Below are 12905 nucleotides of genomic sequence, written 5' to 3'. Positions count from 1 at the left end.
TACAGGTGGAGTTGGGAGGTTAATATTTCCTTGACCCAACAAGTCTCATTTCTGAGTTGTCTTGACTGTTTCCTCCAACACCACTGTGTCTGCTCTGAAAAATACAGAATTTTTTGTGTCCCTCTTCATTGTAAACTATCCCTTCCAGGCACTTTTCCTTATCTTCTTTCACTTTCCTGTTTTTCTTCCTAAATTGTCACCCTTAAGCTGTGCAAAGCACTCTCATTGGCTCCAACCAACACGTTTCCTCTAGAGATGAATGAGTTCATCGATACGGCCACCGACAGGCAGTCTCAGGACAAAGTTCTAGTGATTCCTCCATCAACATCCCATTGGCCACTGACAGAGCCTTGGAGGAAATGGGTTACGGCCAAAGGCTACATCAATAGGAAAGCCACATGAATTAGGTCAAAGGTTTGGGAACTTAGAATAGCTCTGCAAAAAACAGGCCTAGGCCCTTACTGAGTCTAATGCTTACATGTTCACAGCATCTGCAAAGATGCCCTACAGATGTGAAAATATACTTTGCTGTATAGTGTTGTAGCCTCATCAATTTGGAATCTATATGAAACTATCTTTATGCACACATATAATTAGCTTACAGATTTCATTAGGAACTTGAAGGGACAAGTCACAAGATGACAATAATGTACCCATTTTCTGTACTGAATGCTTGCAGATGTATAGACCAATTCCCAGAATTCTGGATGGGGAATTCTGGGAGAGGAAATCTCCAAATCTGGGGGCTGCCCTGCACACAAGCACATATGCACATTGTATGATCATTTGCAACAACTATGATGGAAAATGCAAAATGAGTCACAACCATTGCACTTACCACTAGATGTCACTGCTTACTAACCTGAAAGAAAATGATATCACAGTACAGGTATCCCTTGATTTACAACAGTTTGTTTAGTGATCGTTGGAAGTTACAACAGCATTGAAAAAAAGGTGACTTATAACCATTTTTCACACTTACAACCATTGCAATATCTCCATGGTTACATAATCAAAATTTGCATGCTTGACAGCTGGCATGTACTTATGATTTGAGCCAAGGTGGCGCAGTGGTTAAGAGTGCAGTACTGCAGGCTAATTCTGCTGACTGCAAGCTGCCGGCAATTTGGCAGTTCAAATCTCACCAGGCTCAAGGTTAACTCATCCTTCCATCCTTCTGAGGTGGGTAAAATGAGGACCCAGATTGTTGGAGGCAATACGCTGACTCTGTAAACCTCTTAGAGAGAGCTGTAAAGCGGTATATAAGTTTAAGCGCTATTGCTATGACGGTCACGATGTCCCTGAATCATGGGATCCCCTTTTGCAACCTTCTGAGAAGCAAAATCAATGAGGAAGCCAGGTTCACTTAACAACCATTTTACTAACTTTAACAACTGTAGTGATTCGCTTAACAACTGTCGCAATAAAGGTCGTAAAATGTATCAAAACTCACTTAACAACTGTCTCACTTAGCAACAGAAATTTTGGGCTCAGTTGTGATCATACGTCAAGGACTGCCTGTACACTTTTATCATCTGCAAGAGGTACTCGGCTCCCATTTGCAACACCAAGTCATTCATGATTTCAAACTGGTTTCTTCACTACCAGTTGCCTTCTTCACCGGCGTATAGATATCCATAAAACTTCAAAATTGTAAAAACGAAAATATATTAGCTAAAAGTAATAAACTTTATTTATTTATCAAATTTTTGAACCACCCATCTCCCTCAGACAGGGACTCTGGGCAGTATACAGATAAAACATTTAAAAAAAAACAGTATATATAATTTAAAAAGCGAGAATGAATTTAAAAATCAATGTGAAAGTAAATTAAAAGACATGCTCCATCTTTACTCATTTTTTTTGTCGATCATTGAGAGAATAGAACAAAAAATACTTATTGCTTTTCTTATTAATCATATCTGACTGTTTTCTATTTGTCCAAACTGAAAAGTATGATTAATGTAATAATGCGTGCTTGTATCCATCTGTAATACTGGTCATAAGGTTTTTTTTTTTGCTTTGCACACAGTTTGTGTTGGATTATGTGTCAGTTGTTTTACTTATTTTTCTGATTCACATAGCCGCCCATGTAGCCGAAAGTTCTTCTCAGAACTGCTGTGTTAGCACTGCATGCAGCAATGTCACAAGTCTTAACTATTTACAATGGAGCAAGATCTAAAGAACAAGTCAGCAACATTGGACTCTTCAGTGGAACCTTTGTCAGCTGAGGGCGTCTTGTGCTCCAGATTTCTTGCTCTCAGTTCCTCTCTGCAGACTCTCAAGATCTGCTGAGTCACCAAGAGAAAAAGGAAGCAGGATTATCAGCATTTATCTTCTCACATACCACTAAAGATCACTCAGAAATCAGTGGTGGGATTCAAAAAAAATTGCTACCGGTTCTGTGGGCATGGCTTGGTGGGCGTGCCTTGGTGGGCATACTGCAAAATCGTCATTCCCTCCCCACTCCTGGGGGAAGGATACTGCAAAATCCTCATTCCTCCCACTAACCTGCTTTCCAGCTTCATTCTCCTGTTCAGAGCAACAAAAGGAGATCAGCTGGGAGGCCGCAGGGGCAGGGGCAGACTATTTGCCAGTTCTCCGAACTACTCAAAATTTCTGCTATCGGTTCTGCAGGACCTGTAAGAGCTGGATGAATACCACCTCTGTCAGAAATGCAACATGTGTGATTATAACACTGCCCATAAATACTAAATGTCATGTAAGCTTTTCAGGGGACAATTCCATACTGAGACACACTTTGTTTTGCTTTCATGCCTAGTTTGAGCTCTTAACTGAAAACAATCAACATGCTTCTCACTTGGTTGCATTTCAAATGAGTTTTCCAATTTTCTTTCCAAAGAGCTCCTTTGGAAAGAAGCCTGAAAACTTTTCCTTCTCCAATTTCATGATTCAAGCAATTTCTTGATACTTACAAATGTCTTAGACTCAAATTACGGAATACAGGCCAGATTTCCCAGCTTGGGTAATGAAACATCTGTAAGAAAACAGGCAAACCTCCGATTTCTACTTTACCTACCACTTCTCTAGTTGCGCAAGCCAGTTTACATGGGAAATCTCTCTTTTTCTCACCCCCATGGGGATTCCCTGAATTTTATTCCCAAAATAAGAAACCTGTGCATAAACTGGGCTAGAAGGAAGTGGCTTACAAGGGCTTGCTTTGGTTCTTTTCCAAACTAGAGAAAGAGGAGGTAAAAGAAAGAGAGTTGCAGTTAGGGCTAGATTTAAATAAGCAGAGGAACCAAATAGAAAATGAACAAAATTCATGATTTTCAGTTCCCTTTTAAATTTTGGCTTTTAAATTCTCTCACGCACTTTCATAATAATTGTTGACGATGCAAACCAGAATTAAATGCACTAATCAGTGGCCTGAAATGTGTTTTTTTCAGGGTTGAATCTGCAGTTGCCAACTGAAGGGGGCAAAGAGGACATTTGTCATGTGCATCATGTTACCATGTAAATGTTGCAAATTACACACTCTGCATAATGTGACAGACACGTTCATATAATTCCCACCATCTGTGCAACGGTATAATATACAGGATTTTATTTTCTTTTGATCCCCGAAATAAGCGCTTGGCCTTATTTTCAGGGAGGTCTTGTTATTTTTGAGGTGCAGGAGGCAGTAAGTGTGGTCACCTCATGGCTGTTGCTGTGCTGCAATATTTTCAGGGAGGGCTTATTTTGGGGGAAGGGCTTATTTTAGGACATGCGCTCAAAAGCCCAATTGATTTTATTATCTGGGCAGGACTTATTTTCAGGGAAACAGGGTATATATGACAACATCACAGCTTCTGTGGCTGGCCTTACCTGCTTCTGCAAGGATTTGATTTCAATAGTTTTTTTAAAAAAAATCTCACTATCTCCTTTAACTAGAATAGAATAGAATAGAATAGAATAGAATAGAATAGAATAGAATTCTTTATTGGCCAAGTGTGGTTGGACACAAAAGGAATTTGTCTTTTGTACATATACTCTCAGTGTACATAAATAAAAATAAAATATAATTCCCACTGTCTGTGCAATGGCATAATATAAGACAACATCATAGCTTCTGTTAAAAATTTGTGGCTGGCCTTATCTGCTTCTGCAAGGATTTGATTTCAATAGTTTTTTTAATCTCACTATCTATCTCCTTTAACTAGAATAGAATAGAATAGAATAGAATAGAATAGAATAGAATAGAATTCTTTATTGGCCAAGTGTGATTTGACACACAAGGAATTTGTCTTTGGTGCATATACTCTCAGTGTACATAAATCAAAATAAAATATAATTCCCACTATCTGTGCAATGGCATAATATACTATATATAACAACATCATAGTTTCTATCAAAAGTCTGTGGCTGGCCTTATCTGCTTCTGAAAGGATTTGATTTCAGTAGAGTTTGGTTTTTTTTAATCCCACTATCTATCTCCTTTAACTAAGAAACTAGTTGAAATGAAGGGATTTAATTCACTTGCTAAATTGTGGCATGTTAAGACTTTAGAGTGAAGTTAAAATCCAGAATCTAGATGAAAATATGGACAGCCAGAGTACCAATAGTATAGTTAATTGTATGCTAATTTACCCAAACATGGATTCTACATAATTGTGCAGTACAATTCCTTTGATTATAGAGCAAGAAGAGCTGCAGAATAGGACTTCTTCATTGAATCACTTCAAATGCTTTGAGCTTTATTTACTTCCCTCTTGTGGATGCACCTGGCAACATGTTTGTGATGTAATGGAAGATGATTGGGGTGCATTAAAAACATATTTCTCTTTGCTTTACCTTTTATAATCTGAGCAAAGATCCTTAGATGGTTTCTTGCACAGAAATTACAACTATCTTAAAAGTGCATAATTTAAAAAATACCATCTGCTCCAAAGACTGCTATAAAATGCCTGGGAAATAAATGAAAAGTGACCCATCTGCTGGGAAAATAAACATTAATAACAGATAATACAGTTTAGATTCTGCCTGCTGTAAAATTAGAATGGCCCACATAAAGGGTTTTTTGCCACAACTTGCTTACAAGCTTGTTGCTGGGAATCAGTTTGCAAACATCTCAAGACCGAGACTCATATTGCTAAAGGCACTGCTGGAAGAGAGCCACGGTTTGCTTCTGTTTGTTGTTTACTACATTTATATAGCCACCCATCTCACATACATGAGATTATGGTAGCTAAGAAACAGAAGAAACATTTTATTGAAAGATATAAGCTTTCCTGATCTACAGTTGCCTTATATCTGATGAAGTCTAACTTACGGAAAGCTTACACCTTTTAATAAAAAGTATTACTCCAGATTGATTAAAAATGAATATTTTCCATCTCCCTTAAGCAAGGGACAAGCTCTCTTAAAAGAAATCAAAGAATAAGGATTCAGTCTGAAAAATACTAAGGACCGGGGAGAAAGACGGGAACATTTGAATTATCTTACCTACAGAATTTTAGGATTCTCTAATTTCCTCCTTCAGTCTGTAGGAACAGTGAACTTTGGCTGTTCTGTTGGATGTTTGTGTTTTGAACTATCTTGTGATTTGGCAGATAGAAAGCACATTAGCTGCATTTCAAATAGACTTCCCGAAATTAATGGGATTCAATTACTAACTTCAATTTCATTCATTCAGTGGGTCTACTGTAATTAAGGCTATGTTTGGATACAAAATAAATATTTCAAAATATTGACAAGCTCTCACCTTCTCGATGTGTGTGTTGCTTTCCATTCCTTTTGTTTATAAAATTGACAATGATATTCTCTCATTTATAGAGCAGTTGTTTCTCAGAGCAGATATTTATAGGATTTAGTCTCATTTCTCTACTGTTCACTGTGCTGTTTCCTATAATTTCACATGGCATTTGGTCATATCCCTTCACTCTCCATGTTTTAAGATATGAAGAGAGCAGGATGATTTTTTTTACAATGTGTCCCAAATACAGCCATATAGTAACCTTCATCTGAAATTATTAAACTTAGCTGCTACAAAATGCTTTCCAATTTAACAGCAGGATATTATTCAGAATTAATAACTAGAAGGAAAGCCCCCACACCTGTTTTTCTGATCAACCACCAATGCTACATTGGCTCACTTGCAAAGGATTCCAGAGCTGACTTTGAGGAAAATATGAAAGAGCTTTTAAAGAGAGTCTTGGATAAAAGGTTGAAGAAAGAGTAAAAAAAAACCTTGTAAAAATAACTCCACCTTGATTATTATTATTATTCTGTTTTAGTAGGAGAAACAAGAAAAAAATATGAACAGATTTTTAAGATTCTGTTATTATTCCATACAATAAAATAACTTTCCTAAAATATCTGATGGGTCTTTTTCTTAACCTGAAGTGTAGGGACTTGTCCTGAGTTTCTCTTTCTCTCTCTCCCTCCCTCCCTCCCTCCCTCCCTCCCTCTCTCTCTCTCTCTCTCACACACACACCCCCCCACACACAAATGTCCTGGCCCAAGCTACCCATTGGATCAAACAAAGCACAGTGATAAAGAGATAATAACAGTAACAGAACCACACTAACAGGACTACCATATCTGGGTTGAAAAAAAATCCATATGATTGCAAAATGGCAGTAAACACACCTAATTCTTCACTGCTATCAAGTGATTTTATGGGGGATTTGTAGTCTAAGATACAGTACTTCGACCAGAGAGGAAGCCTAGAATTTTTTTAAAAAAGAGAAAAAAAGCGAGTCCACCAGAGAATGGAAGGGGACAGAAAGCAAACTTTTTAAAAATCCAGAATGTCTAATATAATTCTTAACCTCTGGCTTCTCTAGTTTTCCAGATGCAGTGGCTGGTTGCACATAGACTACTTAGACCAGGAGTAGTCAACCTTTTTATAACTATCACCCACTTTTGTATATCTGTTAGTAGTAAAATTTTCTAACCACCCACTGGTTCCACAGTAATGGTGATTTATAAAGTAGGGAAGTCAATTAAATTAAATTAAGGAAAGTGCTTCAGTATCGGACAAAACCCCTACCGCCCACCATGAAAGCTGGAATGGCTACAAGTGGGCGGTAGGGACCAGGTTGACTACCACTGGCTTAGACAAATCATACAAGAGTTAAGAGTGTTATGTAAACAGTTGCTAGGTCTTGCTTTAGAAGACAAATATACTTGTGCAGTGTTACAATAACTGTTTGGCTTGTAATGTTCTGAAACACTGTTCAAAACTGTACAACTTGACCTAGTTTAAATAAAGTATAAATAAAATTTAACAATAGCTCTGATTTGTTAATGTTATTGACAACTTAATGGGGATTGAATAATGAAGGGTATCATTAGGGTAGATGACCTGTAGGGGTAACAAGGTAGGATTTGGGGGGTGGAGTTGTGGGCCATTGTGTGTATGTCACATGCAGTGACATCCCCAAGTGACCCATGTGCTGGTATGGGCAGTGTTTCTCAAACTTGATAATCTTAAGATGTTAGCTGAAGAATTCTGGGAGTTAACATCCATACATCTTAAAGTTGCAAAGGTTGGAAAACATTATTCTAGGGAGATGTTTACAAATTTGATATGTTTTTATGTAGTTCTTTTCCCCTCCCAAAAAAACATTGAAAAATTATACCTCCATTTTAAAAAAAAGTTCTTAAAACTATAAAAAAATAGAATCTGGGCCACATGCATCCTATGAACTAATGAAACAAATTCTTGGTTAATGAACATCATCCGTTTTATGTCTAGATTACCTAAAAGCCAATTCAAACCATAACATTTCACAAAATCCCAATCCAAACCCTAAGGCAGGGGTGTCAAACTCAAGGCCCATGGGCCGGATCCACAGGGCCTCCTTGGAAACAGCAAAGATCTGGCCCGCAGTGCCTCTGCCAGCTAAAATGGAACTAGGAAGGCCCACATGCAGCCCTGCCAAGCTCCATTTTCGGTGGCAGAGGGCTGCAGGAGGCCGTTATAGCTGAAAATTGAGCCCAGGAGAGCTGCATGCGGCCCTCAAGCTCCGTTTTTGGCTGGCAGAGTGCTAGCAAAACAAGCTACTAGCCAAAGTGGCATTTTATCACACGAGTGACGGTGAGCTGGCCATGCCCATCCTACCCATGCCCACCCTGGCTCCCAGAGGCCAACACAACCCTGACGTAGCCCTCAATGAAATCAAGTTTAACACCCCTGCCCTAAGGGATCGCATTAGCTCCCATCTGCCCAGAGCAGCAAGAATAGTCCCCCTATTACAAGCCAGGCTTATTCTCTGTGCCCCATCAAGTAAAAACTGAATTCTCCTAATAATGCAGTTCTTCTTTCTATTATTGAAAAAGGGAACCTGCATCAACAATGCAGTTGCTCAATCTAAAATTAGATCAGATACAGAACAAAACCAACAACCAGCCCCAGCTTTTTCCACATTACTGTTTCTCCATTCAGTTTAACACCTGCATACATCTGCAGCTGACACTGTTCATGAACTGGAGAGAAACCACCACCCAATTTTGTTTGTCTCCATGATGGGCCCCCTGCCTTGTCCAGAAATTGTGTGATCCATAAGCAATTTGAAAGCAAAACCAATTTTTATAGAAGCACTAGATGCCAGGACAATTAACTAAAAAGACATGAGAGTTCAAAAGTTTTACTGTGTTTTAAAATCCAAATTCGGCTTTACAGACGTAGTCTAATTGATCTTTTGGAGATCTATCTTCCCTTGATTCTTTGACTCTAGAGTCCAATTATACCCAGTACATTTCTGCAGAAGTAGCTGGTAGGAACAGATGCTTGAAAGAAAAATAGAGGTGACAAGACATTTACAAGAATTCTGCAGATGTTGAAATATTAATCAATTTCAACATCTGCAGAATTCTTGTAAATACCTTGTCATCTGTATTACAAGCATGCTGGATGATGTTTACTTGGGCTGTTTCAGTTCATATGAGTAAAGAGATGGAAGTGGTCCTGTACTCTTATTGCTGTCTAACCACAAATCTGAACAAATCTGCTTCTTTTTATCCAGTGAAATCACAGACCATTGTTTGATACTTAGGATCCAATTTACATTCTTATATATTGGACAATTGTTAGCCATAGATCAGAAGTTCATAAAAGCTGGCAACAAAATATGAACAGTATGGGAATTTTTCACTCTTGCAGGGGAAATGACTCCAAAGCAAACTAAGAAAATGGGCCTGGTTTATACAAAAGATTAGATTTTCCAAGGAACGCCCCACCTCATTTTCTAGCCATGTTTTCTCAATTGGCCAGCCCTCCCCCTAAAGTATCCACCATAAACTCCCCAAATCCCAAATATAGCCATTGTTAGAAAAGGTTGGACAGCACATCTGGCTTGCTGCAGTGAGAAGACAATTCTACCAATCATTTGACAAGGGCAACAAGATCTTTGACAATTGAGGAAACTGTCAAAGGCTCCATGTAACCAAGGCTCCCTTATCTTTCACACATTGTTACTTTCACCATGACAATTCTGTTCTTCTGGAAAATCACAGAATAGAATTTTAAAATGACATTCTTAGAAAACTAGACCTTAAAAAAACATGATACAATTTCCAGACCCTGGAGAAAATGAGGGGGCTATTTATTTTCCACTCCAGGATGGGGAAACACTCTACCCAGGAGCTGCTTTTTCCATTGGAGAAGATATTCAGAGAGATAGCTCATCATGTGGTATGTTGGTCCATCAGTTCAGAGGCTGTAAGCCTCCCTTTTCAGCAAAGCTGGGGACACCAATCTATCTAGTTACAAAGTCTAGTTGCAAACAAAGATAAAAAATAAGTAATAATGATGATGGCTTGAACAGCCAACCCAACCCCACACTCACTCAAGGAGTGATTGGCTAGTCATCTTTCCACAAGTAGATGACAAGGATGGGAGGGAAACCACAAATTATTGCCTTGAAGCTACTCCACATTATATTGAGTGAGGACCACAATAGCAGCAGAAAATTGTAGGTTACGGATTCAGTGCTGTTTATATCACTGTCTCATCTCAAGGATGGGAGAAAAGCACACTGAGGAGAGCCAAAAATGTCACCCATCAAATGTGACAGAATAAAGTCTGTTTTATTCATGTGATGGCTAGATGATGCCACAGGATACAACACGTGCAGATAAGACCTTGATTTCTTTGGCCACATAACCCAAGATTATATCATATGCGAAACCAAAACCAAATAGATAAAAGATGAGGCCCTGCTCAGAACATGTACCTATTAAAATACATTCAATATATGGAGTAAAAGATGCAATACTTTTAAACAAGTTTGGAGTCACTTTGCCCTCTCATGGGAAACAGCTTTGCAAGCAAACAAACAAAGCATACTTTGTTTTGTGTTAGGCATTCACAAGCATCCTACCAGCCATTCCTCATGAAATCAGGCGGAAGAGTTTCCATATACTAAGCTTGGGTTTTGATATTGTGTGAAGCCATGATGTTCCTCCATCTGAATAAATCACAATTGGATGGGTTTATATAAACGTTGATTCATTACCCTCCACATCATAAAGGTAGAATTAACAAGTTGACATGACTTGCTAATCTAGATCTAAATAAGTCAACCTGTGGCTTAACACTGCTATTATCCAAGCCACTCTTTTATTTAGAATTAAACCGTATTTCATTTTAAAAGATGCACTTCTGTACTGGTTTTGACAGGCATGCTGGCAGTCTTATTACAAAATTTGTAATAAGAACAAAAAATCAGTACAATTATTTTAATTTCATTTCATTTAAATTCAACAAAATATAGTTCACATGCTTATTCCCAGTTAAACAATTAAATTGTGTTTAATATACTTTTATTTCAGTCATATTGAACATTGCAGCTCTTTAGTAAACTTCTGGTTGGTTCAGTCTCTGGGGAATCATAGATAAAGTCAGGGATCATGAGTCATGCTGCCCTTTGGCTTATATGTTTAAAAGATATGCTACCTCACAAGGTGGCTGATGTTGTAAAAGTATAAGATAACAAGATAAGAAGAAACCAAGCAACACAATGGCATTTTTCTTTAAAGAAGAATGAAGTAATTCCCAATCAAAACAAAGGCAGAATTGATTGAATCTGGACCTTAACAGTAGAAGTGGCACCAGGCAACCGATTGGGAGATAATATTACAAAATATCCAATCATGTTTTCCCTGAGACCCATCCAGCCAAAGTATCATCAAAAAGATACTATATTTAAACACAGCTTTTGTGTAGCAAAAAATGGTCATTGATTGAACAAAGCCATAATGTCCTTGTAGTTCACATATTATGTAAACTAAAAGCAGACTAAGCACTGAATGGCAACAACAGGATACATCAACCAGGCTAGTGAGCAAGCATTCCTTAAAGTTCCCTAAATCTATAGCGAGATGCAGGTGGCAGGCTGAATGAATTTGTACTTTTTTGTAGGAATCAGGTTTACACCTAAGATTTTGGAACAAAGGAACAATGGCTGAGTGTTGTCGTTTTTTAAGTAATGATCTGGGAGCATTTCACTTATCTGTTAAGTAGCAAGCCAGAGACCACACTCCAAAAACTACAAGGAGACAGGATATAAAAGTGGTTGTGGCTAGTTTAAAAACTAATGTTATTCTGTTTTAATTTTAAATGAATTCAATCGTTATTTTAACTATTGCCCTTGCATTTAATAATTCCCTCCATCTATCTTAATTTTAAATAGGTGGCTTCTTTAGGAGACCCCCGGAATCTCAGGAAGGAAAAGTTTGCTCTAGCCTTAAATAGAATTACAGGTTCTCCTTGACTAGGCAGAATAGGCTGAACTATAGAAAACTTATATTTTCAAAATATTGTGCACTTCCCAGGTTTTCCTTCAGAAAAAACATGGTTGTGATACAAGAAAAAGGATAGAAGCTTTTGTTCAGGTCCTTGTAAAATGTCAAGTCTCGGACAAGGAAATTGTGCAATGAAATCTTCACTTAGTAGTGATACAAGCTGTGTGGATGGAAAACATCCAGACTGATGAACAAAGCTCTGAGTAATTAGGGACATTTTTCTTCTATTTTCTTTTTGACATTTTGGCTAGTCTTAATAAGGCGGGCCGATGGACTCAAAAGTAAGTAATGGATACATTTAGAAACCCTCCAATAGAATTCAAAAGATCTAGGATCAAATTCTCTATTCTGCTCACAACAGACAGGATTACCTTAGAAGAGCCGAAGTGGCGCAGTGGTTAGAGTGCAGTACTGCAACCACTTCATCTGACTGCTATCTGCAGTTCGGCGGTTCACCGGCTCAAGATTGACTCAGCCTTCCATCCTTCCGAGGTGGGTAAAATGAGGACCCAGACTATGGGGGCAATATGTGACTCTGTAAACCGCTTAGAGAGGGCTGAAAGCCCTATGAAGTGGTATATAAGTCTAACTGCTATTGCTAAGAAGGGTATTAAACTCAAGTCCATGGGGGCCGGATCTGGCCCCTGGGGTGCTTAGATCTGGCCCAGGGGCCACCCTGGAAACAGTGAAGGACTGGCCCGCAGTGCCTTTGCCAGTGAAGACGGAACTCGGGAGGGCTGCATAGCTCTGTTTTTGCTGGCAAGGGTTGGAGGAGGCCATCACAGCCGAAACAGAGCTCAAGAGCCCATTTTCACTGGCAGAGTGCTTGTGCCGCCACAGGCACCCCCAACATAAGTCACCTCAAGTTAGCTATAACCCCCCCAAGGTCAAACACAACCTTGATGTGTTTGAAATTAAGTTTGACACTCCTACCTTAGAAAGTCCCAAAGGTACTTTTTCAGCAGGCAACTGGAATTTCTGGTTATTCTTTGAAAATGTTTCACTTCTCATTCAAGAAATTTTTTCAGCTCAGTTGCTTCTTGAAAAAGCACCTTTGGAACAATCATGACCTGGATGACTGAGAATCTCCATAGACATTTACCCTGGAAAACCATTGCCTCATACACCCAAATTTTATAAGGTTGTTGTGA

The 12905-nt window shown here is 38.6% G+C and overlaps 1 long non-coding RNA gene across 1 annotated transcript in view; it reads right to left on the bottom strand.

Annotated features, from left to right (window-relative positions):
- The window catches only part of LOC106546565 (uncharacterized), a 65837-nt gene that overhangs the window by 51532 nt on the left and 1400 nt on the right, over nt 1–12905 (bottom strand). Inside the window, exon 2 of the long non-coding RNA XR_015697134.1 lies at nt 10332–10418. This is a non-coding gene — a long non-coding RNA (uncharacterized LOC106546565). The remainder of the gene's footprint in view (nt 1–10331; nt 10419–12905) is intronic.

This window comes from Thamnophis sirtalis, unplaced genomic scaffold (assembly GCF_051295495.1).
Source record: "Thamnophis sirtalis isolate CommonGarterSnake01/CBP01778 unplaced genomic scaffold, rThaSir2_p1.2 scaffold_6, whole genome shotgun sequence".
Classification (NCBI taxonomy): domain Eukaryota; kingdom Metazoa; phylum Chordata; class Lepidosauria; order Squamata; family Natricidae; genus Thamnophis; species Thamnophis sirtalis.
This window is presented reverse-complemented; position numbering and strand designations above follow the sequence as displayed.